Source organism: Epinephelus moara, chromosome 7 (assembly GCF_006386435.1).
Source record: "Epinephelus moara isolate mb chromosome 7, YSFRI_EMoa_1.0, whole genome shotgun sequence".
Classification (NCBI taxonomy): Eukaryota; Metazoa; Chordata; class Actinopteri; order Perciformes; family Serranidae; genus Epinephelus; species Epinephelus moara.
The window spans coordinates 917,482-940,591 of NC_065512.1; the positions used below are offsets into that span (position 1 = coordinate 917,482).

The 23,110-nt window shown below is 41.9% G+C and overlaps 1 protein-coding gene across 3 annotated transcripts in view; it reads left to right on the forward strand.

Moving 5' to 3' along the window:
• Nucleotides 1-23,110, forward strand: part of sema5ba (sema domain, seven thrombospondin repeats (type 1 and type 1-like), transmembrane domain (TM) and short cytoplasmic domain, (semaphorin) 5Ba) — a 270,795-nt gene that overhangs the window by 49,469 nt on the left and 198,216 nt on the right. For all 3 annotated transcript variants that reach the window (XM_050049434.1, XM_050049435.1, XM_050049433.1), the window contains exon 2: nucleotides 3,805-3,870. The gene's annotated coding sequence lies outside the window, so the exon portion shown is untranslated. The remainder of the gene's footprint in view (nucleotides 1-3,804; nucleotides 3,871-23,110) is intronic.

A 23,110-nucleotide genomic window follows, 5' to 3' on the forward strand; every position in this document is an offset into this window, starting at 1 on the left:
TTTTCCCTGTCTCCTGTGGACTACTTGTGAGTAACACTGGGTTCCTCAAGAAGAGTGGATTAATTCATTGAACACGGGTCAGAACTAAAACAACTTACTGCAGATTAAGTGGCCGACAGTAGCAACTTGGACCTTAGTAAAAAAGGCCACTACACCTCTCATTCCTACAGACTCCTCACACTGAAATGTGCTTTTGAGGACACGTTTCTTGTCATGTTTCCTCAACAGAGTTTGGCGTAATATAAATCTTATCACAGTTTCTTCTTAGTGTTCTAGTATCAACAGTGTTTCCACGGTCATGGAAAACCTGGGAAAGGCATGGAATTTTACAGTCATGTTTCCAGGCCTGGAAAAGTAAAATATTGTGCATTCTTCAGCCGAGCTCTGCACCCTGCTGTGGTGGATTTTTAATGTACCATGGGTTTTAACAGATCTGAGGGAAACTGCACACACACTTATCCATTGATGAATTTAAGGGCATCATAATGAGATGTGTTGACAGAGACGTGTGCTAGAGGCCACTGTGTTTGAGTAGCTGGTGTTGTTGTTGTTGTTGTTGTTGTTGTTATATGTTGTATTAGTTGCATTTGAATGTGTTTTGATGTCTTGGCCAGGTCTCTGTTGTAAAAGAGATTTTCCATCTCAGTAGGACGTCCTGGTTGAATAAAGGTAACATGACGCATGAGGCCCAGGTGTTGGATCTGATGTGTTTGTGAAATAACATCTCTGCAGTGTGATGTGCATCACGCTGAATGTCACATGCCTGCCAGTGAGTCTGATCTAATCTTGTCTCAGTTTAGGATGACATTTAGGATTTCTGGTGTTCATAAAACATGTTTACTGACTGAATTTAGTGAATAATCCTGTCCTATCTCAGGATAGGTTACAGAAATGTTGTATCTCAGGAGTTTCCCAAGTTAAAATCCTGAATCGTGATGGCACAGACTCTGTTCTTAACTCAAACTAAGTGCCAGAGATGTCAGCAGCAGTGTTGTTAAGTGTGTATGAACAGCACGAACACTGAACTGTAATGATTAAAAGGCCTCTCAAACCTTATGATGACACTTTGAATTTTCTGGACCATGTATTAATGGCTTATATCGACTGCCAAGACAATCAATTTTGGATTTGATCAACGTGCTCCGTCTGGCTCTGGAGGCCTACAAGGAGGCGTGGGGCGCTGCCAGTGGTTGTAAAGATCACAAATGCACTCGGGTTTTGTAGCTGAGGGTGACTGCCAGACGGAGGTGACGAGTCAGAGTCATTGATATCAAGGCTTTTCCATCTCAGGCAGCCCCCGGTACGTCAGTAGTCTGGGTACAGTCTAAACACTGATACACGACAGGATGGATCAATTCTACAGTTAGGTCAGGTTGGATCGGACACAGCCATGAGTTTAGGAATAACTTCTGTAATAGGAAAACATTTTTCCTCTCTGAAACTTGAGTTAAGATCAGTCGAGCACTTCGGATCCTCTCCTGTAATGAGGCCACTGGTCAATAAAGTTTTACTGAATGTGAACAAGGTTGAGTCGTCCCAGACTTTGTTTGTCTGAGTGTCTGCTGTAGAGACGTCGCTGCAGGAGGAGACCGAGTGTGTGTGTGTGTGTGTGTGTATGTGTGTGAGTGTGTGAGTGTGTGAGTGTGTGTGTGTGAGTGTGTGAGTGTGTGGCTGAGAGCGAGGAAGACTATAGGTCACAGACTAAGCAGTTTATGAGAATTCTTGGTCCTCACTTGTTGCAGTGAATAAATCCTGATCCCACACTGACACTGGAGATTATGGGGAGGTTTTTTGTGTGTGAGCGGACACTTCCTGCTGCTCAGCCCTAAATTCTCAGCTTAGCTCCATAGAAAATCCCCTTTACTGCATTTGTCTACCTGTCTTTGTGGCTGGTCCGAGTCTCAGCACTGAGCTGGAGAGTCTGGGAGAATAAACTTTGAACTGGATTTAAATCAATGGATCTTTTTATTAATCGATCATTTCATTAATGAAGCAAAAATGCAAAGTTGTCTCTGGTTCCAGCTGCTCAAATGTGAGATTTTTTGCTTTTCTCAGTTTCATATCATTGAATATGTGAGTATTATCTGAACTGAGAGCTGTTGGTTTGATTCCTGCTCATGGTGAATAAATTCTGATGTTTAATGGTTCCTCAGGTTTAGCTTACCGCTAACTGCTAACTGCTAACTGCTAACATCTAACTTTTGACAGGAAGCTTTAAGTTCACAGCTAAATTAACCACAGTTTTCAGCCTGAGACGAGCTGAGTGCTTAAAGTAAAGGCACCAACTGTTCCACTACAATATATTTCATTATGACATTACTTTATTTAACTTTATTGTAGGGCTGCTCAATTATGGAAAAAAATCCTAATCACGATTATTTTGGTCAAAATTGAAATCACGATTATGCAAACGATTATGCGGCACATGTGATGAGTTATTTAAACGATGGCATGTCATTTCTGTCTCCACATGGTAGAACATTATTTAACTTGTACATAAGTACTTGATTAAAGCAGTACTTTATTAAACTTAATTATAACAGTACTTCATCTTAATTTAACTTTCATATAAAATTACTCTAAATTGGATAAAACAGTATTTTATTATACTTTTTTTTTAGTACTTTTTCAAACTTTATTATATCAGCATGTTAACTTTAATTTAACAGCACTTTATCTTAATTTAAGTTTTATGTAAAAGTACTTTGTTGATCTTAATAACAGAACCTCAGCTTTTATATAGAATTACTTTAACTTGATTAAAACAGTAATTCATTTAGTAGTTTAGTGTTTTAGTAGTTTAGAGGAGAGTTTAAGATATTGAGATAAAACCCTAAATATTAATTGTAGGCCGTATCGTTCAGCTCTGATTGTAAGTTGATATTAATGTAAGTGAGTTATTACGATTTATTTTTAGACTCTTGGTTGGACAAAACAAGAACCTGAAGAGTTTGGATTCTGGGAACACCTGATGAACATTTTATTAATATTTTCTGACATTTTGTCGACTGTTTGTCAGACAGGTTTGTTGAAAACCAGAATTTATTGATAATGAAATTAATTGCAGCCTTTTAAACAGTCAAAACCATCGGAGACGATGTTGTGTGTTGATGCTAACGAGCAGCAGCCTCCTGTATATAAACAGGTGCCTGTTCACAGCTCCCTCTTAGATTCATCTTTGCCATTCTGTGTGGAAGGAGTGAAGGAAACAGCGGCCATATCACTCTGTGGTTGACGGCACAAGAGGGATGGCAGGCCTGAGCTGCTCTCTCAGGTTGCCGTAGAAACCAGCCGGGGCTATTTGTTCCAATTTGCTCTGTGGCGTTGAGATCAAAAAGCTCTGAGCCCAAAGTGCTCTCTGCATATTAGCAACCACGTTTGATTCAACACAATTAGGCTCCTCATTTACATCTATATTGTTAATTTACAGTCGCACATATTTGGGCTGAGCTGTGTGTGTGTGTGTGTGTGTGTGTGCGTGTGTGTCACAGGACTGTTGGTGTCGTGTTGAGTTCAGGGTTTAATGTGTTTGAACTCTGTGCTTTATTATTGTCCAGTTAGGCCTTCACTCCATGTAAAGGCATCTTGCAGGTCCCTCTTTTCCTCCAGCCCCCGACTGCATCAAGTCCCTGTTTAAATGCCGTTCCCGCTCCGCCTTCTCTGCTCCATTGAAAAGTTGGCGGTTTGTTTACGAGAGCGCCAGCACTTCTTTGTGGCTCTGCACTCTGCTTATGAGAAGGAGGCGAGCAGCGAGTGAAAGACTGACCCTCCCCCTCCTCTCTCTGTGTCTCCCCCTTCTTCCAGATTCAGTTTGAAAAGGACAGACGGCCCTCTCAGCCCCCCCCCCCACACCCCAGTGATGCTTAGCTGGTGAGTACACTTTCATCTTTTCTCATTACAAACTTTCCACGCCACTTTCATGCACTTCTCTGATTAGTTTTTGCTTTTACCTGAATTTCTGCTTTGTATTTGTGACGGAGTTCAGTTTTTATTTTTCCTGTGCTGGCAAACACCAAACTTCTCTGTGGTCTGGTGGAAATCTCCACGACGAGGGGCTGCTTTATTCCTCTTCTCTCATTCTCACTTTCTCTAAACGTTTCTCTCTCCCCAATACGTCTGTGGCCTCTGTAGAAGTTTTCTGGTGAAAGCCCTTTTCTGTTCTGACTCAGTGAAGTGATTTGAAAAGCAGCGGTGACAGTATGATGGTGGGGGGTGGGGGGTGGCAGGATAAGCAGGAGAGATGGAGGAACGGGCTGCCTAATGGAGGAGCTTTACCTCTCTGTCTCTGTCTCTCTGTCTGTCTGAGTGAATCACTCTGGGTGCAGACAGCTCTGAGCCTAATTGACACTGTGCAGTAAAATCATTCCTGAGATGAGCTGTGACACGAGTTCACAATCACCTCGTGACATCACCTCCACCACATTAAAACAGCAGTAAGACAATAACATCATTATCACATCCCTCAACACCCCAGGCTCTTTGTGTTTCGATCGTATCTTTGGAGTCGTTTTAGGCATTTTTATTGGATGGCACACGGGGAGAACATGCGGGCGAGAGTGAGGGAGGTGACAACATGCAACAGCAGTCCCCAAACAGGTGCAATTACACGCTCAGCATCTTAAAGCTCCAGGCTGTTTAACTTAAACATCAACAATCACCAGAATGAATGATAATTGCTGGCATTGTAAGTTTCTGCAAACCACAGATTCATTATGTTTATAAATGATCATTTAGAAGGTATGTGAAACTTCACATTTCAGTAACATGTGGCTATGTTTAGGCACAAAAACCACCTGGTTATGGTAAGAAAAGATCATGTTTTGGCCTAATATATCAAGTTTTGGTGGCACAATTCTGCCTGGAAACGCAGCAATGTCTCTGTAAAAAGAACTGCTTTTCATGGCACTATCCCTGGTAAAAACACAGCAAAGGGCAGCCAAATTGCACTCACATTGGGTGGCTAATAAAGCGGCGGGAAATGCAGAGATGACTCGTGAAAACCAACCAGTGTTGTTTGTTGGTCTGCAGTGGTCAACACCTTGACAGGTTTCACACCAAGGCGTCATGCTGTCCTCCGTCAGCTCCACTTCCTGATGACATAGTCAGCTGATATACTACGTCACTTTAGAAACGTTGATATGACGCGTATGAAACATACATGTGTAATGTAACAGTGATTTGTAGAAACATACAGTACCATCATTTTGTTTTGGCGACTGCAACAACCTTTTTTCCGTGCCTAAAACGAGACAATGACGAGCTAAAAATAAATCTTGATAATAAAAACTAAGATGAAATCTGTGTTTCAGTTTTGTTGAGAAGTGATGAAAATGTTGGTGGTGCACTATGAGATGCCTGATGAGCGACAGGCTGGTAAACTCCAGTAAATAGTCTGCACCAGGATGTTTCAGTTGGTGCGAGAAATAATCAGCCGTGTGTGTCTGACTGTGGATGGTGGAGTTTGTAAGTTGCAGCGGTGGCTGTTAGCAGCTAGCTCCGCTCGTTAGACACTGAACGGCAGCAGAGCAAGCAGCAAGCGGCCACCAGCCGCTGGACTTTACAGCTTCACCCCGCAGGACTCCACTCAAAGTTTTATTCAACCTGTCACCTTGGTTTTAATTTCTGATACATGAATTATCCTCTTTAGTTCAAGGATAAAAAAACATTATGACTTGAAGTTGACTAAAATGTTCAGAATTTCCATCGACTAAAACGATGAAGGATAAAAATGACTAAAATGTGCCTAAACTAATAAACATTTTCATCTCAATGAGACTAAATCTAAAATAGCTGTCAAAATTATCACTGAGCGACTGGGCTGTAAAATACCTGGACCCAGACTAGTATGGGATGAGTGTTTTGTCCTGATTCAGTGTTGTCATGCACTCAGAAGATGTTTCATTTCCTCCTCTGAGAGGATTTCTGTTGAGCATCGTAAACAAGGTCCTCTTATGACAAGGACGACTCAAAAAGTGGTTCCATTTACGGAAAATGAAGTGGAACAATCATTAGTGGCAAACGTCAAGTGTCCCCTCAGAGATATTGATCTGGTGACAGAGTGTTTGTGCTAAAAATATATTGTGCTCTGTTTTTTAGATTGTTCTCAAATATTCAAAATATACAGCAGGTGCTAAACTAAAAGTACTGGGCCTTAGATGTATTGTAGGCAAATCTTTTAAATCCGTTTAAGTGTGTGTGCAGTGCAGTCGCTTGTGCAATTCCAAAGGTCATGAGGTGAACTAAATGCAAAGCAGAGTGTTTGGTGTCACAGTTTCAAGGGAACATTTTGGTTAAAGACACAGTGAAGTGGTATCTTCACCCTCTTAATATTTTGTATGTACAGTTGAAGGAGGATATTTGGCATCAAACACATCAAGGACATAATAATTGTAGTGGCTTTTATTTATATGTATTTTATATTCACACCTTCTGCTGCAGGACGAGGTCAGCAGTAATGGTTTACTTTTTCTAAGAAATAACAGTCTGTCAGGAAGCTGGTGTCCTTTTTGATAATGTCACAATTACACTCTGTTACAGTAACATTTTAAATGCTTCGTAAATTCAGCAAAGGCAAAAAAAACCCCTCCAAAAATTATGATCCACCGTTTGTGTGGACTCAAACAGCTCCGTTTGTCTCGTTGTTTAATGTGAAACAGCTAAATGTTGTGGTGCTCACAGTAATCAAGCTCTCCTTTGTTTGCATTGAAATTGCATAATTAAGACTTGATGTAGATTAATAGATCATGCACGTTCTGTTATCTTCCTTCAGGCGTAATTAGAGATTATGTGAATAAACATGAACATTAGAATACTGAACAAACACATCGCCTCAGGCCCTGTTGTTATCTGCTGTTGAGTGTGTTTTAAACTTGTTTACTGGAGCCTGATCAGGAAGAAATAATTGTTGAGAGTGAAATTTGTGATTTATGGATTGCAGCAGATTCAGATTACAAATGAACTTGTGTGTGTGTATTCAGAGCTCCCAATTTTATAAACAAAATGATCATGTTATCAATCACCTTTTGATTTATTGACTGCAGAGCATCTGTTATTAGATTTATTGAGGACCACCTTTATTAAAAATAAACCACAGCACTGAATAAACCCAGATCCTCCTGTGTTTGGGATGAAGTTGGACATTTAAGTGGTCATGAAAAACTTTACTTGGAGAAACCAAAACCTTGGAGACGAGCACAGAGCAATTCATCATGAAGATGCTCCCATCTCATCCTCCTCTCCTCCCTGTCTGTGCTTAATATCCCTGAAGGTCGGCCCTGGCATTTGCTTACGTCCTGTTGTTTTACTCCTCTTGCTCAGCGCTCGCCTTCTTCTCACTTACTCTGCTTGATTCAATTTGTGGCCTTAATGTGTTTCCCTAATATGTGTCATTGGAGCAGAGCAGCGATGCTCCAGCTCCTCTGCGTTTGTCTTGGTTTTCTCTGCTCCTCTGGGAGGAGATCTGGGGCTCCAGTCATGGTTGGCATGTTGTCTCCTCCAGCTCCACTGTTGTTTGCTGATATTTAGTTCAGGATGACAATAAGCCGGAAGAAAACAAGCTCCTTTCAGGCCAATGAGAGAGAGAGACGGGTGGACTGAGGGAGAGGGAGACCTAGAAAATAAAACAGGGGGGGGACAGGGGACTCATCCCTAGATGGGGATTCTCTTTAAAGCTTTCTGTTTGTGGCCCCTAGGGCCGAATTAAGGGAGTGTCATTATCCCTGGCAAATTACCACGCTGCCTTTGTGGTCCAGCCATGGTACATTAGGGCGCCTTAAAACGTGGCCGAGCCGTGCCCATTCAGCGCACAAAGAGAGGGGCCGCTGGCAGATCCTTGGCCTGGCTCACAGAGGAGGCATTCACACCACATGGGGGGATGGTGACGGTGGTGACGGTGATGGAGGTGGTGACGGTGATGGAGAGGGTCCCCTGAGATGAGTTAAAATCGCTCGGGCCAAGGCCGATGTCACATCTTAAAACGCATGCCAGCCGATGATGTCATCACTTGGCTTTGTGTAGAGTTTGATCCACCGTGGAAATCCCAGATCTGATAAGGAGACTGTTGAAGGTGGTTTCAGTGCCAGTCCTGTCAGACCTGCATGTATTCATCCTTTACCCATACCAGGACTTGGATCCAGTCTTTCAGTGGACTAATTGCTAATTAGCCGCGTAGCAACAAATTACCAGCTCGCGACAAATTAGCTTGTTTCTTCTTCAGCTTCTGGAATTTTCAGTTGCTGCTGTCAGATCTCTGTCTCATCTTAAACTGTAAACTGTCTCCTGTGAATATCGTCTGAGTGTGCACAGTTTAACTGTGTATTACTGAGGACGGCGCACAGTCAGTTAGTCCTGCAGGAGGAGGGACAAAGCTAAAGAAGACGGCTTGTTTCACATGTCAAATTTATGACAAACTAAGAAAGTGAAAACTCAGATTGTTTATGGCTGTTTTCGGAGCCACAGTATTTAACCTCTGTAGTTTATTTGTTTCAGCTGCACGCGTTCTTTTGGTCACTTTCACTTCTGGTAGTTGTTTTTGGCACAGAGGTGTGTTTTCAAATTATTTACCTGTTCATTAACTAGTGTGGTGGCTCTTAAACAAAGAGGGTGAGTTTATAGCTCCGATGTTTCCTGTTGACTGTGATATCACATTACATATTTTTTCATTTAGTTTTTCTTTAGTTTTCACAGATAATAATCCATAAAACGCATCCCTGAATTTCAGCATGAACTTCCCAGTTACGAGCCTGCTCGGCCTCCTAGCAGCTTTTTTCATTAGTAGTCGCTGCAGCTTTAATTTAGTGCAGAAACAATTCAGTCCTTCAGTCGATCAACAGAGGAAGAATCAATATCAAAGCTGGTGATCAATCGATTAAGTCACTATAAAGCAAAAACACCAAACTCTGGTTGCACCTCATCAAATGGGACTTTTTTTGCTCTCCTCTGTTTTACATCATTATATTTTTAATACCTCTGGGTTCTATATATCACCTCTCTCTACAGATTATAGATTTAATGAAGTTAAAATTGTCAGTTTCACCTCTATAATGTGTCAAATGCCTCTTTGCTCTTGCTCACATTGATCTGTTCTCGTTTTTTAAAACCCTATTTTATAATTATCTCACTCTTTATTCATCATTTATTGTTAGAAACTCAGTTTAAAGGATAGAGGACTATAGATGACCTTTTATTTTGTATAGCCACAGTAGCTGCAGTTGGCTGGAGAACTAATGGACAGCTATATGAATACAGGCGGCTGTGGTACGAGGTAGAGCTGTTTTCCCACCAACTGCCCAGGCGTCAGAAGTAAAAGATGGCATTGTATATTTCTGCAAACCGTGGATACATTACATTTTTACGTTTCGTATGTATCACATCATCGTTTCTGAAGTGACTTAGTATATGAGCTGAGGTGGAGGTCACTGGGAGGTGGAGGGGATGGTGGATGGAGTGACAACTAGGCGAGATGCCTGCCAAGCTGCAGACCACTGCTGGAGACCAACAAAAACATCACCAGTGGTTTTTAGCGTGTCATAGCAGCATTTTCAGAGACTCTTTAGCCACCAAACAGTGATGTGTCTTAGCAACCCATCACTGTTTTTTTGCCGGGAAAGTGCCACAAAAAGTGGTTGTTTTTTTGCAGAGACGTTGTGTTTCCTGCCGGGATTGTGCCTCCAAAAGCAGTTGTTACAATCAAAACATGTCTGTGTTTCCTGCTGAGGTAATGCCATGGAGACATTACTGCATTTCCTGCCTGGATTGTGCAGTGAAACGCAGTTGTTTTCTATTGAGACATCAGTGTATTTCCTGCTGCAATAGTACTCTGGAAAGTGGTTTGATTTAACTGATACATTGCTTTGTTTCTGTGGGCATTGTGCCACCATATCCAGATATTTTAAGCCAAACATGATCTTCTCCGACCCAAGCCATGTGCTTTTTGTGCCTAAACCTAAACACATGTTAACCACAGCATTTTTGAGTGTAAAGAAATGTAAAGGTTCAACCTATGTGCTACATAAAAGGTTGTATGTAAGGTATCCTTGGGTTGCAGAAACATGAAGACAGCATTATTCTGGAGATGAGGTCGCCACTCATCACAGGGTTCAGTAAGGGTTCCTCCTGCACTCGTGTCAGTACTTCAGAGCAAGACGATGAACCCTCAAGTTGCTCATGACGATCGACCATCACCTTGCATGGAAGCTCACTGCCATCTGTGTGTGAATGAGGATCGAATTATAAAGTGCTTTGGATAGATAAATGTAATAAAATGTAATGTAGTGAGTCTGTGCACAGTTCAGGGGTTCATTGTTTGACCTGTTGGATGCTTTAATGTTTTGGGGGTCATTTGAGATGATTGGATGAACCCTGAAGTCTTTTATCTCTCCACCATGGAGCGAAGGAGTTCTCAAAAGTTTTAGGAGCTAAACTGAAGTGGACAGACAGACAGTGTGAGTCTGCATGAAGGATTTCAGCCGTTGCAGAGTGCTTGCAACATATAAATGTCTTTCAGTTATGGATGGCATCCGCTACAAGGTTTGGTGGAAGTTTAGTCTTCAAACATCAGCGGGTGGCTCAGACTCAATACAGAGCGATCAGTGTTGATCCTCTGGGCCTGAAACCGTTGAATCAAGTTTCCACCAAACGCCCATAAATTCAGAGTGCACTGTGAACTATAATGTCAAAGTCTTCAAAGAAAACTAAATAAGAGGGCTGCTGAAGGCACTGTAAAACTCCCAGTGTGTGAAATGTTTGGTCCTGGCACCTTGCCTTTATTTATCATCTAATCAACTGGAGGCTTTACCTGGGCGACTGATGTCTCCCTCATTTTATTTTTCTTTCCACGATAGGTGGGAGATTTCATTACTTTCCTACATTGTTTCCTGGTTTTATGAACTCAATCGCTCTGCTGGAGTAGATGAAGGAAGGGAGGAGGCTTTTGTCCAGGGGCTGTGGTGGAAACCCTGAGCCTGTAAATCCTGCACTGATCTTTGGATCATTAAGCTGTGAGCCCTGAGTCCTTTGCTTCTTTATCACCAGGCCTGGATCCCAGTCCATAATGGAGGCTAACTGGCTAATGATTAGCTGTCCGCTGCAGCTGCTCCAGCACTGGCTGCCGCCGCGGCTGAGGCTATGAAAACGTATAAATCTGGCCTCAAATACTTTCTTCTTTTATTTGTCTCAATACCTGAAACTATTCTGCAGCTATTCAGTTTCCTGAAAAGCAAAGGGTGCAATGTTAAAGGATTATAATTGTGTAAAAGGATGCTGATTTAAACTATTTTTTATTTGTTTGTGATTTGTATTTCGTGTCCCTGAGAAATTGTAAAGCTATTCAGCTATTCGGTCCACAACACAGCGGTGAAGTGGTTTGTGTACATGTGCTGGTGAATCTGACAAACAGCGTTTACTCCTCTTAGTGCTGCTGCTGAACAGATTGCCTTGTCTCTAAACAGTCTCCTGGTTTATGGAGCTGAGAGGAAGATGATTGGCTTCTGTGAGAAATAAAGACTGAGAGGCAGTGTTGTGGATAATGATCGTCTTTTCTTCCTTGATTACTTTTGGTTATTCTGGAGCGATGCAGGCGTGTGAATGTGAGGAGTCTCGGGCTTTGAAGCAAAGATACAAAGAAGAAAATGATCATAGTGTCCACCATTACAAAGTTAACTTTGAATTAACTGGTTCTGAAGAGACACTGTGATTTGTGAGGACACGAGGAGCCTGTTTAAACCTGATATCAGTGGCGTAATGTCATCACGATGCTCCCCAGTGAAGGCTATTATGATGCGCCCTAGTGAACGCTATCGTGCACGTATCATCTCAGGACATGGTCAAATAGAGACTTGACACTCAACAACGTCAACATAATACACATTACTAAGCAGTCATCACTGCATATCAGACCAAAATATCAAAGAAAGTAGGAAATTGATAATAACATTTAATAGTTTTATAGTTTATTTATAGATTTTATAGTTTGTGTAGAATAAGCGTATAATTTTGATATTGCTCACTAGCTACTAGTTCACAAAAGAAAACCCATGACAGAGATGCTTTTCCTTTTTGAGGACATATTTAGCAAATGTATAGCACTGTTTTTTGTTGTCATTCCTCTTTAAACACAGGTAATCATGTCTATAGTGGTATTTTGAATCACTTGCAAGCGCCCACTTTCTCTGTGCCCAATATTTTGATCACAAATCCACAATAAAAAGAGTCGTAATTGTCCTTGTTTGTAGTTTGAGGTGTCCTGTCAACAGTTTCCCAGACGTCTCTTCTTCAGTGGTGCCTTCAGGGTCGATGCTTTTTGGGCTGCAGAGAATTTTTTTTAAGTGCAACACTACGAGTGGTCAAAATGAGAAAAACTGGAAGCAAGGCTGAAATGTTTTCCTGAGGGCCTGTGCAGGACGTGGTGGTTGTTTTGGTGACAGCACGCCAACGCTTCATGACCTGCTCAGTCTATGATGAGTTTGATGAAGTGCTGCATGTTCGTTCATCGTTTTGCCCTGTACAATGAGACGTGTTGAGTTCTACTGACAGCGGGAGTGTAGACATAATAACTGCAGACAGCCTTTTAACCTTTGACATATGTGACCAGCTGCTGATGCATGATGGACACAGGCGTGAATAGCTCTGCTGTCCACTTGTGTTTGAAACACATGTTAATACCAGGTCTAAACAGACTTGAAGATCAAGCTGGAATCTGATCCAGCATAGGAACTGATCTACAGTCCAGATGTCACAGTGTGAAGGATCCACGCTAAAAGAGCACACTAAAGCCAAAAATGGTGGGTGGCAAAAAATATTCTGATCAATCAAACCGTGTGTACACCTGTCAGTGCAGAGTTTCCTTTAATAAATCCTAAATGAACATGGAATTGTCCACATGTGGATCAGCTTCATATCCCGCCCTCTACACGTCCATATTCAACCATAAATGGTCAACACAAAGCGCCTAATGAATGTTAATGCATAGAAATGAGCCTGCTGATCAGTCACTCTTCACAGTGAAGCATAGCAACAGCCGAGTGTCACCGTAAATATGTTGTACAGCATTAGACTGACCGCTTTACACCTCGCTAAAATGACCCTGTCAATCAGACGTGTCCCCGACACTGGGATATGATTAAAAATTGTTTGATAGGTGAACACAATTTATTAATTAAAGTTTATTTCCTGGTGAACTCGACCTGCATTATGATTCGGACTCATAATGAGGACATGATGACTGTGCGAGAGCCGTCACTGACTTTATTTCCAGACTTTGCTAATTTACACAATCCATTTGTGGAGGTGGTGACAACGTGTCAGGGCAGAGTGTGTGTGGCAGCCACTGCGGTGTCTCTGCTGACAGCACAGCCGTGTTCACTGCAGCGATTTTACACACAAAAACTATCCGAAAACTCAAGTTGAACTTGGTGAAATATGCACATTATAGGAAGATATTATGAAAAGCTATTGACAGTTTGTTCTGTTATTATTTAATGCTATTTAATGTGTGTATTTCAGCAGCTGCGGTGCGCTCCAGCCCTCTCCTCTGGACCCCAGGCTGTTAACTGAAACATTTGGTGTAAATTAGGGAAGGATAACTTTAACTAAATAAAGGCGCACTCATCGTGGCAGAGGGATCCCTCGTCTGCCACTCTTCTTCCGACTCATTTGAGTCGAGGGTCCAAGAATAGAAGTTGTCATATGCCGTACAGATTTTAAAGCCCTTTGAGGCAAATATGTGATATTTAATTGTGGGCTATAAATGTACTTGACTTGATTGGTCTCTGATGGGATGCAAACACCAGTCTCTGGCATCAGAGTGTAACATGCAACATGCCCCTCCACCACACTCCTATCTCTGCCTCACAAATAAAGGGCGCTCTGCCTCCTGCCTTGGCACCAACTGTTGGCAGTGAACAGTAGTCGTCGGGATGCTGGGCTGCTTTGCAAGATCACACAATGTATCTGAGAAGAAGATTACTGAGGCTGTCTTAAACTTGCTCTTCCTCTTACTTTTACTGTCAGATATACTTTAAGCACCAGAAAACACAGTCCAAGCTGATCAGTCACAGTTCTTTTGGTCTGCATTACACATTGTATTCTCAATCCTGTCACCAGAATAAATGTTGCCATTGTTTCTGAAAACCACGGATACATTACATTTGTACATTATGTTGTAGTGGATATGTTGAAACTTTATGTCTTGACAGTGGCATAAAAATCTCCTGTGATGGTTGGGGAAGGATCAGGATTTGGGTTAAACTACCTGGTTTTTGTGGCACTATCCTGGCTGAAAACGCAGCAATGTCTTGGCAAAAAACAACTGCTTTTCATGACACTATCAGGGCAGGAAACGCAGTCACATTTTGGCAAAAAAGAACCACTTTTCATGTCACCAACGCATCAGTTTTCATGACGGCAAAAAAGAACCACTTTTCATGTCACCAACGCATCAGTTTTCATGACACTATCAGGGCAGGAAATGGAGTGATGTCTTGGCATAAATGAACTGCTTTTTGTGGCACTATCCCCCTGGGAGACGAAGCGATGTTTTGGCAAGAACAACCGTCTTTTCATGGCATCATATCCTGGCAGGAAGTACAGTGATGTCTTCCCAAAAAACAACAGCTTTTTGTGGTATTATCTCTGCAGGAAATGCAGCGATGTCTCAATTAAAAATGTTTTTTCCTGTTACTATTCTGGCTGGAAATGCAGTGATGTCTCTGTAAAAAAGAGCAATGTTTCGTGGCACTATGCCAGCAGGAAACGTGGCAATATCTCAGTAAAGAACAGCCACTTTTATGGCCCTATCCTCAGTGGAAACAGAGCGACAGGTGGCTAACACAAATGTTTGGTGGCTAAAAAGCTGCTGAAAACACAGTAATGTTGTCAGCACATAAACCACTTCACTTTAGAAACTTTGATATGATCCGTATGAAATGTACAAATGTAAGACATCCATGATTTACAGAAACATACAGTACCAACACTTCCGTCTGGTGGCTGGAGTGGTTTTCCTCTGTGGTTACATATGGAGCCTGTAACCTCCTAACCCACAAATATAAATCCAGCTTTAATGTGTTAACATCTCTAAAATCCTATTAGAAACCCCTGATTTATTTTGGGCTGAACCCGCCTCACCTGAATCTGGCCACGAAGCAGAACCCAACTGTTCCCTCTGTCAGATTTTTCACTCTGTGGGAAAACCACAGTGACTCTCCACAGCCGCTCCGTTGTGGGTTCCTGGCTGTAAACTTGCTGTTTGCTGCTTAATCATTCAGTAAGGATTAGTGGCACTGTGTGTTTTCTAATTATAGACCTGGACTGTGCACTCTCCTCCTCTGTGGGGTCAAATCTAGCCCACCAGGCCCTCAGCCAGCAGCTTACTCACAGCTCCACTCCACTGCTACTTTCACACGTTTATTTCTGTGTCGTTAACTCACCGTCTTCTTTCATTGTTGTCCTTTATTTTTCCTTTTCATCACTCTCTGTTCTCTTCTCTGTCTGTCTGTTTCTCTTCCCCCTCCCCCCACATCTCTTGTTGAGCTCACAACAAAGACTTTTCATTTGGATAAAATAAAACTCAATGAGGTAGCTGTCAAAATAAATCACTTCCTGTATCAAGGAGGAAACAAGGAATTGCCTGAAAGAAAAGGACACCAAGAGTTTTTTCTCCGCACAATCAATCAGTCCCCTTTCACATCTTTTCACATCTTTTTTATTCTTGCAGAACAATAGGTTTGATTAACCCCGCTGGGAAAGCTCATTATCCATTTCCATTACAAAGGTATTTGTAGGACACTTGCATTTGAAACGCCTGAGCGAAAAAAACTTTGATCAAAGGAATATATTGACGCCGTGAGCTCTGAAAGACAATAATAGAGAAGTGATGGCTGCCAGTCTCAGCTCCAGCATCCGCTCTAACAGCGGGCCAGATGTGTATCCTGCATTGTTGATGCCAGTTGTGTGTTTTGATCTGCTTTGTGTCCGGTCTACGAACGGGGATGTTGAGCCGGAGCTGACAGACACAGAAGTGTGTTTTGTATCTGCTGCTGTCTCCTCTGATGCCCACTGACATTAAACACATTTTATTCTGCCTGCTTTCATTTACATGAAGTGAGCTGCACCAGCGGGGCTTGAATTATTTATTAATGAATTTATTTTTGTTATTAGACCCTGTTAGGGTCCTTTTGGGGGTTTCATTGTTAAGCCGAATCAATTCCACGTCTCCCTGGGACACCTAGGAAATGATTCAATCCATTTTTAATCAAAGCGCCTTATTAGGCAGCAGTCAGCATCAGATCAGTGCGTATATGTTGTCATCAGTCATTTGAGGATCCTGTGATGTGGTTGAGACGATGACCTCTGCATCATAACACATTTCATGATGTAAATCAATCATTCTGAGGTTATTTAAAAGTTTTAATCAAAGGTTCAGTGTGCAACATTCAGAACGTTGATATAAGTGAACCACTGTATACAGGTATACAGGTGTGTGTGTGTGTGTGTGTGTGTGTGTGTGTGTGTGTGGTTTTCTGTCAGTAAACACTAATGAAAGCAGTAAGTACAATACTGTTCAGTGTCATGTTGCTTATACAATGCATCGTACAACACTGCTACCATTATCTAAACAGGAATATCCAGCCTAACGTACGACTCACACTCACAAAAAAGGTTCTAATTCTTTGGCTGGCCTCATACGAGACAACCTGTATTCATAGCACTAACGTTACGTATAGTAACCACAGTTGTTAGCGTGCACTAATACTAAACTCTCTGTAACGTCATGTAACTGCCCATGGAAACGTAATTAACACACAAATTAAAAGAACCTACTTCTGTCACTGACACACACTCTGAGGAGAACAACACATTGTGTATCATTCAGCCAGCTAACAAGCACAACGTATGGAGCACGATGAAGACTTTTCACAGGAATTTCCGTGGTGATGATGTCACCGTGCACCTGACCCCTACCTCACTACATCAACTAAGCAGCACAGAAATGCAGAAAATAATACTATTATTAAATATTAAACCTGACTGGTATCAATAAAGAATATCAAAGTCAAAGTAGGAGCATTTTGTACAGACGGCATTGAAGCATAACGCCCACCCTCTGGTTACCACCTGGCTAACACTGTTAGCTCTGTCCACACTAGTGCTGTTTATAGAGTTAGCACCGTTAGCTGCTAGCTGCCGGCTCAGCTCCATCCATGTTGAGAACTGTGTGGAGACAACTCATGCACTCTGAATTTAGCATTGAGCTCCTTTAAAACTTTAACATTTTGGGAAATACTTTTATTTGTCCTAAATTTCACCCTAATTTACACACAAACAAATCTGAGTTTCACAGACGTTATTTCCTGCCTTTTAGTGACTTTTGAAAATTCAAACTAAAAAATGTAATATAAGAACACTGCATCAGTGTTTTCATGTTAAATAAATTCAATTTGTTTGTTGGTTCATGACCCTGGTACTCCAGCAGAGTTAGCTACCGAGAGGAGGCAGTAAAGCCAGGCTGTTGGCTTGGACCCACACACCCCTGGGTCCTGGATACCAAAGCGAGGGGGAACGGGAGGCTTGTGACAGAGTCCTGCACGGGTCCATTTTTTAAAACCTGCACCCACCCATACCCATAAAGCTCAGCACCAGAACTGACCTGTTACCCGTGACCTGACCTGCACCCAGGCTCCAGTCCCTCACATGAAGCTGGTTCTCCGTCTCTTTGACTGGATGGTGAAAACATTCAATCACTGCCAGGTTAGGAAACATGTTAGCATGCTCCTTCCACCACCATCAAACCTCCAAAGGATCTGAACTCCATGTAGGCTGCCACCTCATCCTCGGGCTGCAAAGTGTCATGGCTGGAGTCCTCCACGTCGGTGACTGGACAGCTGGACATTGTACCAAAACAAAGCAAATATAGTGAGGCGACATGTCGAGCACAGTGAGCCTGGGGTTCACTTTCATTTTAACTGGCGATAATATTTACAGACAGACAGTTTCTGCGTAATGCACCTTTAAGGGCATCTGGATTTCCCTTCAGCTTCTCACCTAGTTATGGCATCTTTACAGAGATACATTCACTTCCACATATCAGAATGGGATTACATGTCATCCTTGTTCTTGTACAGGGTGACCTCTTCTTTTTGGTAGCGTACGGTTTCTTTACAGAATTAATTACTCTGAGGTTTGGGGGCTGAGGAGACGTCTTTGTATTTTCAATCTGTGGCTCCTTTTGTGTCCCTGCACACTAACATTACAGAGCAGGATTAGTTTTACTCTCTGTGAATACTGAAGTGTAGATTGAGAAACAGACACACACACAAATACACAAAATAGCTTTAATTGAAAAGTGCGTCTGTATTAAACTAAACAGGCTGCATCAATTAGTTAATGGTTAGTCGGGTAATTAGATCTTTGGAAATCGTTCTCTTTGTACAGGTGACTGATGGTTGCAGCTGGAGGAACGCTCATGTCGTCCCACAGAAAGAATCTGGGCTGCTCAGATTCTGGCACATTATAAAACCATCCACACGCAGTTTTTGATGAAGATATCGGCGCCGCAGCTTCCAATTTACAGCTCAGCTTGATCAAACTGCTTGTTTACAGAACTAATGAGAAAATGAACAAAAATTAAGGAATCATTTAGTTGTTGTATTTCATCAAGAGAAGAAGCTGCAGTTTTTTCTCTCTCGCTGCTGCCGGTGATTATATCACAATCTCAACCCGACGCGTCCCCTACAGGCGCTCGGCGAGGGTGAAGCCTCCCTTTTGGAATGACAAACATAGCGTTGAAGGCGTGTTGTGTATCAGGGTGGTAAACAATGCCGCCACTGATCAGACTTGTTTTCATTTCCATCACCAAATTTCCTGGCATAATGCCTGGGTCACGCATCAAGAAGACAGTAACGAGAAATTGTGTTGTGAGACCACATAGCAATTAAAACCGGATACAAGATGTTTTTTCTAATTACATCACAATGGATTTAATTATAGCTGCATGTTTTGCAAAGCAACAAATAGCGTCAGGCTTGATCGTCTGTCTTTTGTTTATGACAGGATGTTCCTCTGCTCTCTGGACTGTAATCAGTGTTCGCAGAGACACTATGATATGGAACCAAACACTGGCACCATTTGGGAGATATAGAGGAGTTTATGAAATGGAACAAATGATCCGCTGCAGCCTTTATGTCCATCTGTGTTGGTTTCTAACATGTAACTGTCTCAGAAGAATAGACGTAACTTAATGATGTTTAAAATGATAACTTAATGATTGGTAACCGCTGATGAGCTTTCAGTAATGATCTCACACACAGATATCTCAGAGTCCACAAAGTTTGGATACTTCCCTGCACAGAGGAATCTTTTCCTCCAAAGTTGAACCTCTAACAGTTCAAAGGCGTTGCACTCTCTGACAGCTGACTGTGCTCCTGCCATCGTTCCTCCCAAACACTTCCTCTTCCTCCTTTGCTTTCAGTCTTTGAGAACAGCGGGGTCTGACAGCCCCGAGCTGAACAGTGTGAAGTTTGTGAAATGGAAATGGCTTTGTGGTTGCTTCTAAACGTCTGACCACTTCATCTCTAACAGTGTGTGTGTGTGTGTGTGAGTGTCTGAGTGTGAGAGAGAGATTGATTCTCATGCAGCAACATACTCCAAACTTTTCCCTTGAATTTAATCTTAATTTTCTGTTAAGAGAGAAAATATGAGAAGTCCACCTGAGATGCATCTAAACCATCTATATCTGCTCTTACCCAGGTGGGGTGAATGATGAATCCCACTTGATCACACAGGCTTTTGGGGAGGACACAGGTGACACATCCCCCTCAGTATATAGAACATGTGCATTTGTCCCCTCTCCTCAAAAACATTAAAGTAGACTTTTAATTTGACAATTTAAAGACATTTCACCATAAATTGATGCAGAAAAAGCACATATTGGTTCATGAAAATTCTCCAGAATGCAGAAAATTAAGTGCGTGATGCTCAAAATTTTCGGTCCCTTGACCCCCTGTTTTATGTGTCCCCGCCCATGTTGAAACGCACCTATGCCGCCATGATGTGTGATCATGATTAGCTCAGGTAATGCCCCATAAACACTATTCAAGGGCAGGTGCTGAGCTGTGTGCAAATACTCTGTCACCAATAAAAATTAGTGCGATGACGACCAAAAAGGTTGCAAGGAGAAGGATTACATCAGCAGGAGTGAAATCTTTGAAGATAACCTGATTTTCCTTCAGTGCAGGACTCACAGGAAAATTAAAAACCCAGCAATGATGAAACATTTGTAAGAAGAAGACTAAATACTGCACAGTAAAATAACTGTGTTAGTGGTAAAAGTCCTGCATTTAAAACATTACCCAGGCCCAGTGAAGGATTTAGGAGGATATATCAGCAGAAATGATAAGTGTGTTTTTTTTAGTGTTTAATCAGCTGCAAATAAGAGTTGTTGTGTTCTGGTTCCCTCAGAATGAGCTGTCTATATCTACACAGGGAGCAGGTCCTCGTCTACAGAGATCACCATGTTGCACCGCCATGTTTCTACAGTAGCCCAGAATGGACGAACCAAACACTGACTCTAGATAGAGACATTAGCTTTTTTGCATTGGGCTCTGTAATGAGCGGCCCCTCCACAACAAGAGTGTCGGAAAAAAAAAAGAATAATAATTGTGAAACTGCTTTATTCAGTGTTTATACTGTGTCCATTTGTTTTGCAGAGGAGGAGGCCTCTGTGGATAATTCAGCTCGTGGTAAAATCCTCCGGGACAATAAATTATAACAGGGAGAAGTTTCAGCTGGTTGCAATCTGCAGTCCTCACTGCTGGATGCCAATAAATCCCCCTAAATCTTAACCACTGTTCCTTTAAGTATTAAAAGTAAAAGTACTCAGTGCAGAAACAAAATAATCAATGCAATAAATCAAAAATAATTAAAGTAATTAAAAGAAAAAGCAGCAAGTCTGAATGTTTAAGAAGCTGGAACCATAAAATATTTCTGCATGAAAGGGAATTCAAATGCTTATCAAAATGTTTCTGTCAGTCGATCAGTCGACAGATCATTTTAGCTGCACTTGTACGTTTTTACGTGGTTTGTGTGCAGATATTTGATTTGTAAAGTAACTTGTCAAGTAATTGTGGTGGAGTACAAAGTGCAGTGTGAGATTAAAATACACAGGTGAAGTAAAAGTACCTCACTGTGTAAAACATGCTCCTCAAATACAAAACTTATGTTGCCTTGTTTTGCACAAACAATTTGTGGACTGTGAAATCTTTTTTAGTCAGAGTGCTCTCCACCACTCTGAAAACCTTCTCTTACTGAAAAATAAAAAACATGGGTAAATCACAGAAACCAATTTGTACCAACAAATTAAGAACAAACCAAGATACAATCAAAAATGAAAAACATTGTCCGTGTTCCTGCATGAGGCTCATTGTTTAGCTGCATGTGTCCAGATTTAGTGATGCACTGTGAGAATTCATCTCCACTGACAACCAGTGATCTGATTCTGTTTCCTGCTCCGTATGCAAATGACCAAGAACATCACTTCCACAGTGTTTCTGCACAAGCTGCAGAATTTCCCCCCACAGGACGGTGCGAGGCATGAGCCATTGTTATGGTAGACAGAATGTTGCCTTGTTTTCCTGCAGGGCCCATTATGTCCCGTTTAGCCTCCAAGTTACAGCTGCAAAAATGCCAGAATCAGTATCGCTAAAATATACAGAAGGATGGCCAATTAAGGAGAAATCAAAACACCAAATGAGGAATTATCTTCAGGAAGAACCGTGTTCATTGTTCTCTTGGAGCTCAGAGACTCGTGGGGTCTATGCTAATGTACAATGAAGGCTGTTTTGGGGAGTTATTGACATTTATGTTGTTTTTTTCCTGTAATTCATCACGTATTGAAGGAGCCAGGGTGCAGCGTCGTGCAAGGAAGTGGAGTGCATTATAATAAATCTGTTGAAGGTGTATAACAACATCATCACCTGTTAGGAAAAATACTGTAGAGAAAAACAAGTGCACAAAAATGACTTTAACAAGTGAAAGCAGAGGGATGTCGTCTATAGTGGTTTCCACCAGGCGTGTTTATCTGCTCAGGGTGTAATTAAGCTACAGTCTACCTTTGCTGCTAAATGCTACCACTGATACTTGACCCCATAACTGTGTGTATGTGCAGGTATAATGTAAAAACGTTAATACTTTGCAAAGACCAAGAACTGAAGTTGTGTTCAGCATGATGGAAAAAGTATCCCACAGTTTCTGATCATTTCTGCACCATAATCCACTTCTCCACCGTCCGTCTGATATTTTTAATATTCTCCAAATGTTCCACTTCCTCTGTGTCACTGCTGCTTTCCTTGAATCTGTGAAGCCCAGCCAGAAGCTGTAGCCATAGTTTGCTGCATCATAGTTGTTATATCTTCCTGAGCTTACAGCTGGACGTGGTGGATAATGCTGTCATGTTGTAAACAAATGTCCCTGTTCCTGCAGTGCAACTTGTACCAGACAGGAGTTTAAGTCACTGTCCTGTCGTCCTGCAGGAGGAAACAACAAACTGTTCACAGCCACAGGTGATGCATTTTTTATAAGACAGATCTGTGAGGTTGTAAAGAAACGCTCACTGTAAGTTTTGACTCTTTGACACACTGTGTGTTTGTTCACATGACACCAGAGCAGCTCTCAGTACAGTCGAGCTGATTAGATTCTCACAGTGTGTCGACTGGTTTTATCTTTAGCTGTTTGGCTGTCGTTAAAAATCACATGAGATGAATTTTCATGTGAACAGGAGCAAGACGTGTGTGTGTGTCACGGGCCTCGTCAAATTAAGCAGCAAGCACCAAACTGACAGGCGGAGATGAGTCAACTCAGGTCACTGATTTGAGGACTTGAGACTCGCTTGGCTGCGTGGTGGAAATTTCTACTAGACAAAACACATCGAGTCAGAAATTTGTCCTTCTGTAAGTTTAATTCAGAATCTGCAGACGGACTCACAACAAACAGTCAGGAATGAGCTGAGTGCAAAGAGCCAGCCCTGAACACAGGAGACATCAGATACTTATACTCACCTGAGGTCAGGGGGGAGGGTTAGTTACCTGCTGGTGACAGAGCAGTTTGGGTCATCTTACGT